This window comes from Halichoeres trimaculatus, unplaced genomic scaffold, assembly GCF_033239565.1.
Source record: "Halichoeres trimaculatus isolate MK-OKI-2021-1 unplaced genomic scaffold, fHalTri1.1 fHalTri1_scaffold_21, whole genome shotgun sequence".
In the NCBI taxonomy this organism is placed as follows: domain Eukaryota; kingdom Metazoa; phylum Chordata; class Actinopteri; order Labriformes; family Labridae; genus Halichoeres; species Halichoeres trimaculatus.
In genome coordinates this window covers 17571149-17586719 of record NW_027437199.1, presented here as the reverse complement: position 1 = coordinate 17586719, position 15571 = coordinate 17571149, and the positions used below count along the sequence as shown (strand labels likewise).

At 40.6% G+C, this 15571-nt stretch overlaps 2 protein-coding genes across 2 annotated transcripts in view; one reads left to right on the top strand and one right to left on the bottom strand.

Annotated features, from left to right (window-relative positions):
- cacna2d4a (calcium channel, voltage-dependent, alpha 2/delta subunit 4a) overlaps positions 1–15571 on the bottom strand; it is a 125569-nt gene that overhangs the window by 42229 nt on the left and 67769 nt on the right. The window lies entirely within an intron of this gene.
- lrtm2a (leucine-rich repeats and transmembrane domains 2a) overlaps positions 6668–15571 on the top strand; it is a 36557-nt gene continuing 27653 nt past the window's right edge. Inside the window, exon 1 of the mRNA XM_074697699.1 lies at positions 6668–7399. The gene's annotated coding sequence lies outside the window, so the exon portion shown is untranslated. The remainder of the gene's footprint in view (positions 7400–15571) is intronic.

Below are 15571 nucleotides of genomic sequence, written 5' to 3'. Positions count from 1 at the left end.
TTATTTACAATGGTACCACTAAGCACAATAAAGGTAACTTGATTTAAAAGGTAAATCACTGAGTCACCTCATGCAGGATCTTTCTTAAAGCTTTTTTAATGTGTTGGACTCATTCTATATTGAGTCTGGCATCTGACTCTCAGCAGCTGAAAGGCTCCATTACAGCGGCTCAGCCTGGTCACTGACCCCTGCCTCACCGAGAGAAAGGGGCTCCACTAATTAGAGGACTAATGACCCCTTTGGGATAACACACTCCAGCGAATACACACACACACAAACACACACACACACACTCTTTTACCGATGTATAACTGCTGCTCTTACCACGACAAGATGTCCTTGGACAATGACTGAGAGCTGAACAGAACCTTTACCTCCTGCACCTTCACTGCTGTTCCAGCCATTCAAGCTCATCATCTCTCATAATGACGGCTTCGAGTGTGTCCTATATAGCCAGCGCTGGCAGCAGCAGCAGCAGTGACTGGCAGATGAAACACATTTCTGTTTTCAGGGAAGTACATTTGAGACCAGTGAAGCCAGAACAGCACCCACGGTTGGACAGGAAGCCAGAGTGCTCATGTTCAAATTGTGCATGTGTTGGACGGTTTCCACTCCTGTTTTTTAATTGACCTGTGCAGAAGCAGGGAGCTGGAGACAGACATTGTGAAAGATTGGGGCCTACATTTAGTTCCTATTGAGGGCTGACATGGACGGATGACACAGCCTGGAGTAATTGTTACAGTGGTCATGGCTGGTATCTGATTTGTAAGTACATGAGACTTCCTGTCTCATACATTCACAGAATATTTTTGTCCTTGTTTATTACAACATGCCCGTGACCCTAGGTAGCAGGTTGATTGTAAGGACTATAACATGTCTCAGGGTTTTGTGCTTTGCTTCTTTTTATATGGGATTCTAACTGCTTCTTTACTAATGTAAAGATGTGATGTAATGTGTTACAGAATACCATGAGTTTATCCATTAAAACACTCAAGCTACAACTCTATTTACCTGGTAATATAATCACACATATAGAAATGGAGTAGTAGTGTTCTTCTTGAAAAACAAAGTTTCAAAAATCTCTTAAAAGGTCTAAATTTGATCAGCTCAGATCAGCTTGGCACAGTCTGTCAAAACAGCCTTGTCCAGACTTATGGTGATACTTTAAAAAACATTTTTTTCTCCACATTTTGGCTTCTGATCAAGTACAAATTAAGTTTTTGGTCACTAAAAACAGAAGTCTCAGAAAACACTGTCTGAGGGGAAGATTTTTTCAACACGTGTTAGTATTTGTGCAGCTGAAACAAAGATCTTTGGGAACCCTGACATTATCTTGTATGTGATAGTCTGATTTATGTCTGCTCTGTACCGTTATGTTTTGTTTTTTTTAATTGCATTTTTAAGAGGACAACTCATTATTCTTGGAGAAAATTTTGCACGCTCCCTCAGGATAAATATGTATGCACTAAGGATGGTTTGTGATTTTCTAAACAACAAGTAATAAAAAGTTTAATAAAAAAAAAAAAAGAAATGTGATTACAAATGTTATATTATTAGAAAAAAAATTGAGTACCTGGTTGTTATAAGGTCATCGCACCAGACTGTGACCGTCAGTGGTATGCACAGGGTGGGCGGTGCCAGCTTGTATTGTTAATGTTGAAAACAAAAGCAGGAAACTCAACAGGTCATCACACCCTGAAAAGTTCCTCTGGTCTAAAAGTTCACATCATAATGAGTATACCTTAATTTATAGCTCCAGGACTGCTCTATTCCTGTCAAAAGGAGGAAGCAAAAGCTTTCCCCTCACTACTTTTTTGTGTGATATGGTGACCTGAGCTGAAGTGCACTAACTGTCAAATAAGCAAATGCCTTCATGTGGCTGGGTAACAGAGTTTTTCTGTGCTTTGTGCTTAGCTTCTCCTGTACACTTTATCCAAGTAAGGGACAGTAAAGCACTCGAGAAGACAAAAAAAGCAAAGAAAAGTGTTTAAACAAACCGTTGTTGAGTTTTCACATTATTGACAGTATTTTGTGATTGGAGGGAAGTTATAAAAGAGCAGAACAGCCAGTTATAGACAGTATAACAAGTAAGTTCAGTCAGTGTTGCTTTATCAGAGTTAGTTCCCTAGTTCGGTTCTTCATTGATTAAGTGTATTAGAGCTCATGTGCCTCCTTTTCTCTTCACTCCTCTTTGTTGGCCGACAGACTGACACATCTGGAGGAACCAGACCAACTGCAGCTTCAAGCGTGGCTATACGGGGACAGCTATATTAGAGAGAATATCTAGGGAGTTTCTCTTGAACAAATGTCTAAAATGAGACCAGTATTCACAATCAGTGTTGTTAGGTAGCAAGTGGAAATGTCTGCAACCAAAAGAGACTTAAAAAATTCAACAGTATGTGTACCTCCAGTTCTGCTTCAATTTTGACATGAAGCGTATGTGATGAAAAGTTAACTTTGTGTTCGTTTTAATTCATTTCTCAAGATCAACGATTTCAGTTTGTGAAGATGAAGCTTTGGTCACGCAAAAAATTACCTGCAAGCTTTGTCCAGGGATTTAGAATCCAAGTCATTTGTCAACAGAATCAGCTTTATTTGCCCAGTATGTGTGCACACGCAAGGAATTCAATTCTGGTGAACTTAACTTACTAAACAGACCTTAATCACAAATTATTAGGGTGATATAAGCCAACACAAGACATTTAACATCTGTAGACAAGATGCAGAAGAGCATGTTGCTTAAGAGGACTATATATTATGATAAGAATAAATAGAGTTATTACCTCTGCCAAGGAGGTTATGAGTTAGGGAGAGTTTGTCTGTCTGTTTGTTTGTCTGTGAACAACATAACTCAAAAACTAACAAATGGATCTTTATGAAATTTTCAGGAAATGTTCAAAGTAGGATAAGGAAGAAGTGATTAAACTTTGGAGGTGATCCAGATCACGGTCTGGCTCCTGGATTTTTTTAAAGGATTCTTTATCATTGTGAGACATGGCCGTTGTCTTCACATGTGTATATAACTTCACCATAAGTGGTCGGATTACTTTGCAAAACATTACAAGACAAGGTCACCATCATTTCTGACAGATGTAATAGTACCATCCAGATCCTGGCAATATTCTGGGTACTAAGATCTGGAAAAAATAGACAGTCTGCTGAAAGGGAGTATAACATTAAAGTAGGACTAAAGTGTTGGTGACAATCACAATATGCTTGGTGGAGGTCTGTGTTCTCTGAGTGCTTTTCTAGTTTGAAATCATAATTGTAAAGAATATTATTCCAAATAGACACTTACAGTCCCAGGGAGTGGATTAAGTGAGGGATGAAGTTGGAAAGCATTAAGAAACTCTGTTCATGAACTCCAAAGCAGTCTGCTGTCTTGGCTGGTTGAAACATGGAAAACTGCCCTCTGTGGAGGCAAAGTATGAGTGCCCTCTCAGGTGGCAAGATAACACATGGCTGTGAAAATGTCTACCAACACAGTCCACTGCTGTGTCATGGGGTGGGTTGTAGACCAATCGCCAAATAGATTCCAGTGACTATCAAAGAGTATGTTAGCTTGAAATGCCTGGCGCGCATACAATGTTCGTCACACTGATAATACATTGATTGTTGCCCCTACTGGTCAGACATTTTTATAAGTGCTTTTTGACCTGTTCATGTGGTATGTGTACAGAAAATATATATAAACAACTCTGGTATCAAGGATTTTTTTTTAATACAGAGCGATAATAATCAATCATAAATGTGTATACACACGTGGATATAGCCTTCGCGGCACACCTGCTGGCCCAGGAAATTTTCATGCTCTAAAGTTCAATTGGCAAAAAAAGAGAAGTGAAACTGATGTACCAGTATCATCACAAAAAGGAAACGTTCTTTAGTTATTGTTGATGCTATGAGTTTCTTTAACACAAATGATCTTTGGCTGACAAAGGCAGCATCTGGGACGGGAGCATTTACTGCAGAACGAATGACTTTCAAATGAGTGTTTCAGTATGATGATCTACCAGTTATTCTAACCTTCTAAAGAGGCAGTAATATGAAGGAGAGAAAACAACTGAGAGGATATGAACATTGACATTGGAGATAAGTAAATGTGTGTATCTTGCCAATCTGTGTCTTAACTGGGAATCACTCACACAGGTGCAGCCAAATTTTCCACATTAGCGCACTCTTATATGAGGTGCTAAGCTGCACTCTGGAGCCAAGTGATTCACATGCTCATTAACAGCACAATGTGAGCTGTGTGTGTGTTTGTGTGTGTGTGTGTGTGTGTGTGTGTAGCCATGATTCAGTCCATGTAAGACTGCAGCCAAGTAATTATAATCTGTGTGCAAATAAACACACATCACTTTCTACCCCACATTTGCTCCACCATCCTCCCTCTTCCCGTTGAAATTAAATTCTCTATTTTTGTTCCATAATCGCTTCATCGAGGAAGAAATGCTTCATCAGTCTTTAATTTCTTTAGGAAATATGGTAATAGAGTTAAAGGAGGATTTTTCAACCCATATGTTGGGAGAAGCCAAATTGATAAAATCGATAGAAAAGTAAAAGCATCAACAACGTTTTGCTGTGCCATTGCTATATTAGTTTCTCTTCAGTTTTTTTGTCTTCTTACTTTTTGTTGGATTATTTAACGGTTGGCAGCTAGCTGAAGGTGCATTACTGCCACCTACTTGACTGGAGTGTAGGTTACCTGGGCTGCTGGGCTGTATGCGTCACATGTAAACAGACCAGTGTGTTGGAAGCGAAGCCGAGCCGGCAGGTGAGGGAAACAAGAAAAAACGCAAATAACAGCAGAGCCGGAGAAGCCGTTGGCCCAAAACATGCCAGAGTTTTGGAGAATTTCACGCTTAGTAAAGCACACGGCGTGTTAATTGCAACATTTGCAAAAATGGCCTCTCATGGCACAGCAGTACAACTGCAGTGATCCAGCACTCAAGACCATAGACAGTTTATAGAGTGGACAGTGTGGCTCCGCCATTCATCATTGTACGGATTTGAAGCCAAAATTCCCCCGTCACAAGGGCCGCCATAAGTAGCAGTTGTGCAGCCAGAGTCTGGGCAGTAGAGACAATAAGGGATTCTGGGAGTCTGAGTGGAGCCAGGTGACAAAAAAAAAAAAAATAAATATATATATATATATATATATATATATATATATATATATATATATATATATATATATTTTTTTTTTTTTTCCGAGAGTCTAATCACTTCTTGACTCAACCCCCTGAAATATTTCACAATCCTCGAAAAAACACAAGAACAGCAGCTGTCGGTCACTGTTAAATGTGACATAAAACCTTGTTTTTGACTTCTTATAACTAATAAAAATGAAACTTTTCAGAAAAAAAGAGGACCTGAATACAAGGCAGCCAAATGATATCTTCAAACCACCACAATAATTGGACACAAGAAACATTTCTACAAGGTGTCTTAATTTTTTAAAGTTTGACCACAGCCCATCTGGAATGACTGGGGAGACAGATTTTTTGACCTATACTGCAGCCAGCCACCAGAGGGAGCAGTTTTTGTGGGGACCTCACTTCAAGATGACGTCCATTTTTTTCAGTATATACTTACAACGCAAACGTGTTGGGCTCATCGATGATGAGCCGGGAGCTCAACAGCGAGGCGAGTAGCTACAAAATCCAACATACACTCCTTTGTATGTTGTAAAATGCATGGTACGTCTTTTAAGACTTGTTTTGTCTTATTAAATCGTCACCCCGTCAGAAAACTGTGAGAAGTTCATCGAACTAACGTTAGCATTAGCGTTAGCTGAGAGGAGGGGGTGAACTGTTTGACCTGCAGGTGAAAATGTATTGGTTTGCCTTTTGTCCCATTAAGTATTCATTTTGATGAAATAACAATATATGTTCTATTATTTTTCCCAAACTGTTGATTCTTTAAGTGACAATACATTCATGTCGTTTTTTACATTTATAAATATAGCATCTGATCAGCTTAAACTATGTTCATATATGTTGTTTTTTGTATATATATATTTCAGCAAACAATAGTCATCAACAATTATGCATTTCATCCTTTTTTACTCAATTCATTGATTAATCATAAATATAATGGTCAGAGTAATCGATTACTAAAATAATCGTTAGTTGCAGCCCTAATTTAAACACAGTCATATGCATTTACATACTCTCACAGACACACTTACACCAGCACATGCAACGCCAGCCGTTACGAGAGCTGCCAGAGGGAATGGGATGAAATGAAAGCCGAGCAAGGGAGCGAGACGTGAGGAGGAAAAAAAAAAGAAAAAGAAAGGAGGGAGGAGAAAAGCCCATGTGGCAGAGGGAGATTCTCATCTCTACTGAAATCAGCTGATCCCTCCCTCCCTGACTGTCTCCCTCCATCCTTCCCTGTCCTCTGCCTCCCTCTTTCTCTCCCTCCCTCCTACCTTTCTCTTTTTTCAACCAACCTCTTCTCCATGCCTCTTGCCAACTCTCCTCCTCTCTCCTCTACTCCTACTCCTCCTCTTTCCCTCTCTCCATCTCAGCTTTCACTCTTTTGTATCAGCGCTCGCTGTGTATTCCACCTCCCTCATCCTCTCCCTGTCACAGTGGGAGAGCTGCAGGCAGACAGAGGCTGCACACACTAATGTTACTATATTTGACACACACATACACACATTCTCCTGCCACATGCACGACTGCACACACATACTCAGAGGAGGGAGGGGGGAGGAGGGAGCGCACACACACACACTCACACATGCTCTCTCACACACACACCAGAAAGACAGCCCTCAAGTGAACATGTGTGGATAAACACACACTCCGACGCGTGCTGAGTGCAGGAATCACAAACATAGCGACACACACACATACACACACACAGAAGGGCTAACGCGTGACGCCAGCAACCGTTGTCTCTCTCCTTCCCTCACACACACTCTGTCTCTCGCGCCTCTCAGACACACACACACACATCAGTCGCTGGAGCCAGTGGAACAGGACGGCGCTGGACGTGTCATTCAAAGAGGGAATAGATCGGAAGAAAAGGATTAACTATCTCCATCCCTCTGCCTCCACGGACCTCATCCCCTCTTCCCTCCTCGTGTCTCTCTAAGCTTCTCTTCACCTCATTTTTCCCCCACAATCCTCTAATTTTTCCTGACACAATCCATCCTTCTGCACTATTCATCGCTGGGTTGAAGGGGAAGCTGGGGGGATTGTCGATACAAGAAAGGAGGATTATTCTTACATTTGGATCTTGAATGTATGGATTTCTTTTACTGAAGTCGCAACAAATTTTTCTTCCTTGATTCCCCTTATTTTTTATTTTATTTTTTCTGACATTTTTGTGGAGATGGCTGCTGTTAGAAATCTATAAACCTGCTGCTGCCTGACATACCCAGTCAAAGGTGAGTCTGTTCATGTGTGAGTGCCTCTCTCTTCTTCTTCTTCTTCTTCTTCTTCTTTTTTTTTTTTTTTTACTCCGTTTCACTGTTTCTCCTCTTATTTCACAACTGGAATTAAAGACGCACTGTGTCACACAAAGTACTGCAGACAGACACTGACCTGCCTGTTGTCCAACAAATTTAATCGGCATTTTTCACCAGGGGGAAAGTGCACGCTGCGAGGAGGTGGATGCTCAAAATGTCATCCTTTAACCTTTTTCTTGTGTACACGCACGTTCAGTGGGGTATTTGGGTTGTGTTTTTTTTTAGGGGGAAGCTTGATGAGGGGAGAGTTAGAGGCTCAGTGGTGTGCTGATGAAGCTCTGTGAGTGTAAGTGCAGAAATGTATGACGGGGATAATACCAGAGGTTTCTTGGAATTTAAGTTTTTATGTCTGAGGACAAAAAGGGGCTAAGATGAAGACAGACATGGTGAGACGAAACAGACTTAAAAAGACGTTATGACCCAGTGTGAGGCATTGCTGTTTTATTTCCTGATTCTTAAGCACTTCAACCTTTTAGTCTTTAAAAAAAACAAAACCTTTATCATCATGAAGCTTAGCTAACATAAATCTAACATTAAACAAACTATATTTTATTTCCTGGCCTTGCTAATGCTAATAAACCAGACGCACCTCCCACAGACACATCAAAATTGGATGAAGTATTCAAACATGGCAGCCCCGTCTATTCCAAAAAAAGCTGCTCACCCAGCAACAACAAAAAAGTTTTGCTTCCTGCTTCACAACCATGTCATGTTCAAAGTATTGGCAATATTGAGCTGTAAGTCTGCATGAACATATTGTGGGATTAAGCAGATTTACATCTTAATCCAAAAATATGTTTCATGTACTTTTGCTTTTTGACTGACGCACATATGTGGAAAAGTATCTTTGAACCATGAGGTGTCACGACCCACCAATCAGGTTTCATGGGAACTTATTTTAGCACGGTTCACTTCTTTATCGTGTCATTTATATCTTATCACTTTCACTTTATGGGCTTCACAGCTTCATAAAAAGGTCAGAGAGTAAAATATTTTACAGAATAAAGAAAACAGTAATTTAATCTCAACTGAATCACCGTTTTACCCATTTTTACTGGCCTGTTTATCTCTTACTGGCTTTCACTGTATCTTATGTAATATATCTATCTGATTACTTGATGCCCTGTTGATTCACAGTACGTGTCTCACCACGTAGCGTCTACCTCCTGTAAAACATTTTGTAGACTCTAATCTAGCTTTAAAAAAGTGTATTATCAGAGTGATTAACTGAGAGAAGCTGCACTGTGATTATATGGTAATGCAGTGAGCGTGAGGCTCTCCATCTTAATGTCTTCAAGGCTCCTGTGCCGCCCTGCATTAGGAAGCAATTAATGGGAATCGTCTGAATGTCCTCTCAGTGATGCAGGAGCATTGGAACAAACTAGGGGAGGATGATTATTCATGGTGAGGGCTGTATTTTACTACTAACTACTGCTGCTAACTCATTGAATGGTTGGACAAGCTTCGAAAAGTGTCCTGTAAGTCCACTCCGTCTGATTGGGTGATCACGGGAAAATTTATCGACTTTCAAAGAGTTAAGAAATAAAAGATTCTTCGATTTTGTCAATGGTAATAAAAGTGTGTTAAAAGTGTTGAAGCTTTCACGCTTGTCATGTGACCTCGATGTAATGCATGAACGTGTATTTTTGAACAACAATGTGTGAAACTGGACACATGCACAAAAACAATGTGCGCCTGCTCACGTACACGCATGTGTAAGGCGATATCTGTGCATATTTTTACACCACGTGCTTCTATTTGTCAAGTCATCACCATGTGCCCACGTGTGTGTGTGTGAATGTGTGAGTGTGTGTGTGTGTGTGTGTGTGTTGTTACATATCAGAGAGTTGTGTTGTTCCCAATCCCTCCCCTCGCCAAAGTAAGAAAGCCATTAAAAATTGATCCAGGGTAGCTTGGCTGCTTCTCTCTGCCTTTGTTAGCAACCTGCACTGTGACACACACACACACACACACACACATGCAGAGACATGCAGGAACTACAGCAGGCAGCTGTGCCGTCGTATTTCTTTCGAGCAACTTTTCCAAAATCAATCAGACCCTCACAATCAAACTAACACCAGCTGCTAAATGCTAATGTGTGTGTCAGCGCATGTTCCCGTGTGTTAAATCAGGGAGTGAAGGTTAGAGATGAAGGTGAATGATTGAGCTGTGTGTTTACAGCTGTGTTGTCACTCACACAGGATCCACACACACACAGACACATACACACACACACAGACACACACCTGCTTTCACACATGGGTAGATGTCCTTTTGTTGGCAGGTGGATTTCAATTTGGTGGCAAATTGGACAGAACTGCAGCCAGATTGATTAAAAACTATTAGTCAAAGCGAGCAGGCGTGTCACAAGAATGATGAAACACTCTGGAAACCGGGCTCAAGTGAGCAAATCAGGTTGGAGAGGACAGAAGTTTGAACACACTCACACACGCACACACACTCATGTCATTAATGTGGATGTTTCAAATATAAAAGAAGCGTAATTGATTGTTATTCAGGTCGTAGACTGTTGTAGCGCCAAAACAACTCTGTTTTCACATTTTCCAGGTGTTTAGCATTTCTTATGTGCCTTAGGTTATCTTGTTTACGCTTAGATGAGACGTGACAGGAGTGTTTGAACTCCAGAAGGCAAATTTGTCGAGCTGCTGCAGATTACTGAGTCATAAAATTAACATAAACCTACTGAATCATGTGTACAGTCTTATTTTCACTCTGGGACTCAGAGCCAGGATCACAGCAGGTATTTGCTTGCACCCGGATATGGATTTGCAGTATCAGAGAATAAACATTTGCAAAGCTTGAATCTGAAGTAAAAACATTGCTTAGCTTTGCTTCAGTATCAAAACATTCAGACAAGCAGCCTAAGTTGACCAAGCATGGTTGGAGGTCCCTGTTTGTTATCTTAGCCCCGAGGTGTGTGCTTAAATTTTTTGAGCTAATGCACGTCGGTGCTCTGCGAGAAGCCTCTGCATCACCACGAGGAGAATAAATCCGGCTTAAGTGTGGACAGGAAACAGTTAGAGGAATAAACAGGGGGAGAGAAATAGGACAGAGAGAGGAGAGGAGAGATGAGGAGGTAGGAGGTGTTACGTGACTCCTCCTAAACATTCAGGGAGCAAAGTATTTACACGTGTGTGGGCCTGGGAGCATGTGTGGACTTTGGCGGCCACCATGTCCAGGTCAAATATGTAGAGAAAATGTTTCTGAGAATAGCCTGACGGACTGGATACCAGCAGGGAGCTGGTTTAACGTGATGGGAGCTGATGAAACAGAAACATGTGGCTGCAGGTTTACATCATCCAGAAGAGAGCTCAACTGGAAGCACACGAAATGACACTTTGCAACAAAGCCGCCATCTTTCTTTATTGATATTTATAACTGTTATAATGGGGATGCACTGATCCAATCCTGGTATCGGGCATCAGTGCTGATCCAGCCCCTCAAAGCTGGATCAGGTACTGGTGGGAAAGGATCGGTCCAAACTTAACACTGAGGCTGAACTATGATTTAGTCTACAAGGTATAAAATTTTACAATCAAACAGTTATTTCTGTAAATTCTGAAGATTTTTAACCAAACTGCTGTTAAACATTTAAATTAGGGATGTTCGATACCACTTTTTATGCAGACCGATACCAGTACGAGTACTACCTCTTGATTGCTCACCAATACAGAGTACTGATACTACAAGTACTTTTGATACATAAAATTTGAATTAACAGGGACAGATTATTTTGATCAAAGACAGCACAGTCACTCTGACATTGAGTCCAAATAAAACAAAAACAACTCTCTGAGTTTATAATTTTTTTGATAAATATTTAAAAAGACTTGGACTTTAAAACACTCATGTTGGTTTACAAAGCTCTGAATGGACTAGGACCAATATATATCAATGATCTTTTGATCCCATATGAACCATCAAGACCACTCAGGCCACCTGGATCAGGTCTGCTATTTGTCCCCAGAGTCAGAACCAAACATGGAGAGGCAGTATTCAGCTTCTATGCTCCAAATATCTGGAACAAACTGCCAGAAAATACCAGGTCTGCTGAAACTCTGAGCTCATTTAAATCAAATATCCTCTCTTTAAAGGGATAGTTCAGTTTTTTTGAAGTGGGGTTGTATGAGCTCTATGTGACCACTAAGGACATTAGATACAGTAGAAAGTTGTCTCCTCTCCCTCAGTAAGACACAAATTGTAATCGATGGTGACGAGGAAATAGACACTAACAGGGAAAGACGGTACCAAATTCAAAGGCTATTTTCTCTGCTTACAAGAACTAAAATCAAAAAGTAATACCACAATTTAAGAGTACGCTACATAAAATATTTTTTAAGTGCATTAAGTCTTCGGAAATATAAACATTTATCCGGACCTAACTAACTGGTCATGTGTCCCCCCCTCCTCCTTTCATCTGTAGGGAATGTAAACAAGCTATGCTTCAGGCACCAGTTGTAGCCTCGTGTAAGTTTGATCAAGTATCGTAATTCTTTTGTTTGTACTCTAAGGATTGTGAGGCAGCGTAGGAAATTCAAAATGAGTGACATGACAGCAACGAAGAAGTTCCATTCACTTTGGAACCAAAAGGATACCTGCATGAACCGGAGCACACAGAAGACGAGCTGCTACAGATGGAGACTAAAAGGAATACAGAGGAGACATCTGCGGACACTAGTGCTGCGCGGAAGGACACATGACCAGTTAGTTAGGTCCGGATAAATTTTTATATTTCCGAAGACTTAATGCACTTAAAAAATATTTTATGTAGCGTACTCTTAAACTGTGGTATTACTTTTTGATTTTAGTTCTTGTAGGCAGAGAAAATAGCCTTTGAATTTGGTACCGTCTGTCCCTGTTAGCGTCTATTTCCTCGTCACCATCGATTACAGTCTGTGTCTTACTGAGGGAGAGGAGACAACTTTCTACTGTATCTAATGTCCTTAGTGGTCACATAGAGCTCATACAACCCCACTTCAAAAAAAACTGAACTATCCCTTTAACTCTGCACAGCCACTCTTATCTTAAAATCTGTTTTAGAATCTATTTTAACTTTTTTTTCATTTTAATCTTATTGTTTTACTGTATCTTACTAATTGTAATCTGTTTTTTAACTGAATTTTAATTGTTTTCTTTTAATTTGTTCTGTCTGTTAAGCACTTTGAATTGCCTTGCTGAAATGTGCTATATAAATAAACTTGCCTTGCCTTGCCAAAAAAATACTATTAAAAGTGCACAACAAAACTAGCAACTGTCAGAGTTTAAGTATTTTTTAAGTAAACTAAAGTGCAAAATAAAGCAGTTAAACTGTTAACTCTCCCTGGAGGAGGACTTACTTGACGCAAGATTTTCTTGCCTAGAGTATTTGCTGCTGGTATTAGCAGCAGATACTCTAGGCAAGCCTTCACGAGTACCGATACCTTGAAAAAAGGCTGGTATCGGCCCAATATAGATACCGGTATCGGTACTTGCTCATCTCTAATTTAAATAAATATCAACTTCCTCAAAACTTTACCAGTCTTATCCCACAGAAGGGTATGCAGGTTTGATTTAACACTGGTATTGGGACAGGATCAATATCAGTCAGATATCCAAAGCCCAGGTATCTGTATCAGTATCAGGATCAGAGAAGTTGGATCGGTGCATCCCTAGTTAAAACCCCTCTCGGTTTAAAGAAAGTGAAAACCAAGCAGTGAACACCGAGAGCAGCAGACGTGTACGTGCATTTGGTGCAAAAGTGTCATCAGACTGTTTAACGTCGAGGAAATATTCTGAACAAGTGAATGATATTCTGTTTGTGAAATAACACGCTTGTAACAGCTTCTCCGCCAAACGGTTGTCCTCCCCAAAATAATTCAAAATAAACACAAACACAAAGCCATGAATCATCTGACAAATGGCCAGTGTGCAACACCAAGGCAACACTTACAATCCCAGCGCTGAAGCAGGAATTAAACATTGATTTCACACAGCCTGAAATATTTAATTTAGAGAACAAGTACGCCAGGGTGAAAATAGCATTCATCTCAATGAGTGAAGAATGCTCTGGATGGCGTCTGACGGTGTGTACGTGGAATAATAAGCAGTGTGGAGGCACAGAAAGTCATAAATGGCACCACACGGGCGTGAGAAATTCACTTTTCAGCTCTCAGAAGAGGAAGGAGGAGAAACATACAGCTCAGATAGAAATCTTCCCTAATTCCTTAAGTTCTTCCCATTTCTCATCTTCGCTGCTGAATTTTTCAAAGTGAACCTCATTCGCTCATTTAAGGAAGAACAAGTGAAGTTTCCCAGCAGAGTCGGCCTAATGTGACTTTAATCACATGCAGGAAAATCCATCTGCTGAGTCTCCTCGCTACACGCCTGCGTCCCCTTGTCAAGGAGCGAATGAGAGACCACGAGAGAGACAGTGACAGAACAAGAGAGATGGCACGGATTGAGAGGGGCAGTTATTATAGAGGAATGAAGGTCATAAAGAAAGGGAAGATAGTGAGGAGAGGAAGAAGACGCCTGATATGCAGAGGGAATATTAAGAAGAAGAAGGGAGAGGCGAGCTGATGGATTAGACGAGTGTTTTATGTTTTGTTTAGTGTCTGGCAGGTACTAATCGCAATCATGATAACACAAATAGCACCACTGGGGCGCAGGAACACAATCTCACACTCTGCACACACCAGCATCAAAGCAGCGAGGTGGTTGTGGAGGAGAATTTTAATGTCCTGTTTGTTGCACTTCTTCCCCTCCCTTTCTAGTTTTCAACGCTTCGGCTGCATTTTCTTTATATTCTTTTATCATTTCTTTTTTTTAACTTCTCATTTCCTCGATATCACGCTCTCTTTTATTTCCATCTTGCCCCATTCTTCTTCCCTCTTCGTCTTCTTCTCCAGCTCCCACTTCCTGCTACATTAACAGATGTAAACAAACATGGGTATCATACCCACTATGTTTCTCCACAAAACACTTTCCATACCTGACATGCTTGTTTGAGGTAGAGCAGGTATAGCTATATAAAATCACTGCAGTTATCCAGAGTGCTGCTTAAACACACAAATGCACATTCACCTCCATTCAAATTCATAGCGAAATGAGCCCACTTCTGCGTTTTCCCCACAAACAACCAACCATCGAACAACAGCCTAATCTGATTAGTACCATATTTCACACACCACTGATTGCATTTTGATGATACTTTGCGAAAACACGCATGTCACAGCGGCACTCCAGCGTTTTCAAAATGACTCTGATTTGCTCATGGGGGTGCGAGTCAACAGCGTGAGCCAGTCATGTGGTGTGGCAGTATGAACGAGCGTTCTCCCGTGGTAATTTCCCACTTGTAAAAACACATTTTCAATCTAATGACTCAGCAGTGTAAAGAACACTCATCTTTTTTTCAGTCCATGTGGGATATGTTTCATTTCACTGCTGTGATTGGAGTGGGTCGTCCTTATCTCAACTTTGTTGTCAAGAGAAAATTGGTTTTGTGGTCATCGGCCCCGCATAATGTTCTGATATTAATCCAACAACACATCTGCAAACAGTGGGGATTACTTTGGTTATTCTGTACAATGGTGGCAAGGCTTTCCACATTCTACAACACATCAGTAACTTATGATAGAGAGAAGAGGTTTTCCACGGATCAGCTGTCTTTTTAAACCTGTAGTCCAACATCACAACTCTGCCCTTAACTACTGACAACCTTTTGTTGTTTTTTAAACAGATCTGCCAAAGTGGTGCACTCAAATACCCTCAAGGATTTTTGAGCAGATGTAATTCAAAGGCCCACTTTAATAGTCTCACTTTTAAATATTTGCCTGATTAAAATCCATGACTTAAAATGAGAGTATCGGCACTCAAATCAGTTATTTATAAATGCTGTTTCTTACTGTTTATGGTCGCGTCAACACAAATCCAAAATGTAGAAATGGAGACTCTGTCCTGTTCCTCGCAGAAGACTACAGGGCTGTTTACACAGCAATGGTTTTAGGATGGAACGCTTCAACATTTCAGACTACGCGTTTATACGGAAACAGCGTTTTAGCCGACCTAAAACGCAAACTTGTGAAAACAGCG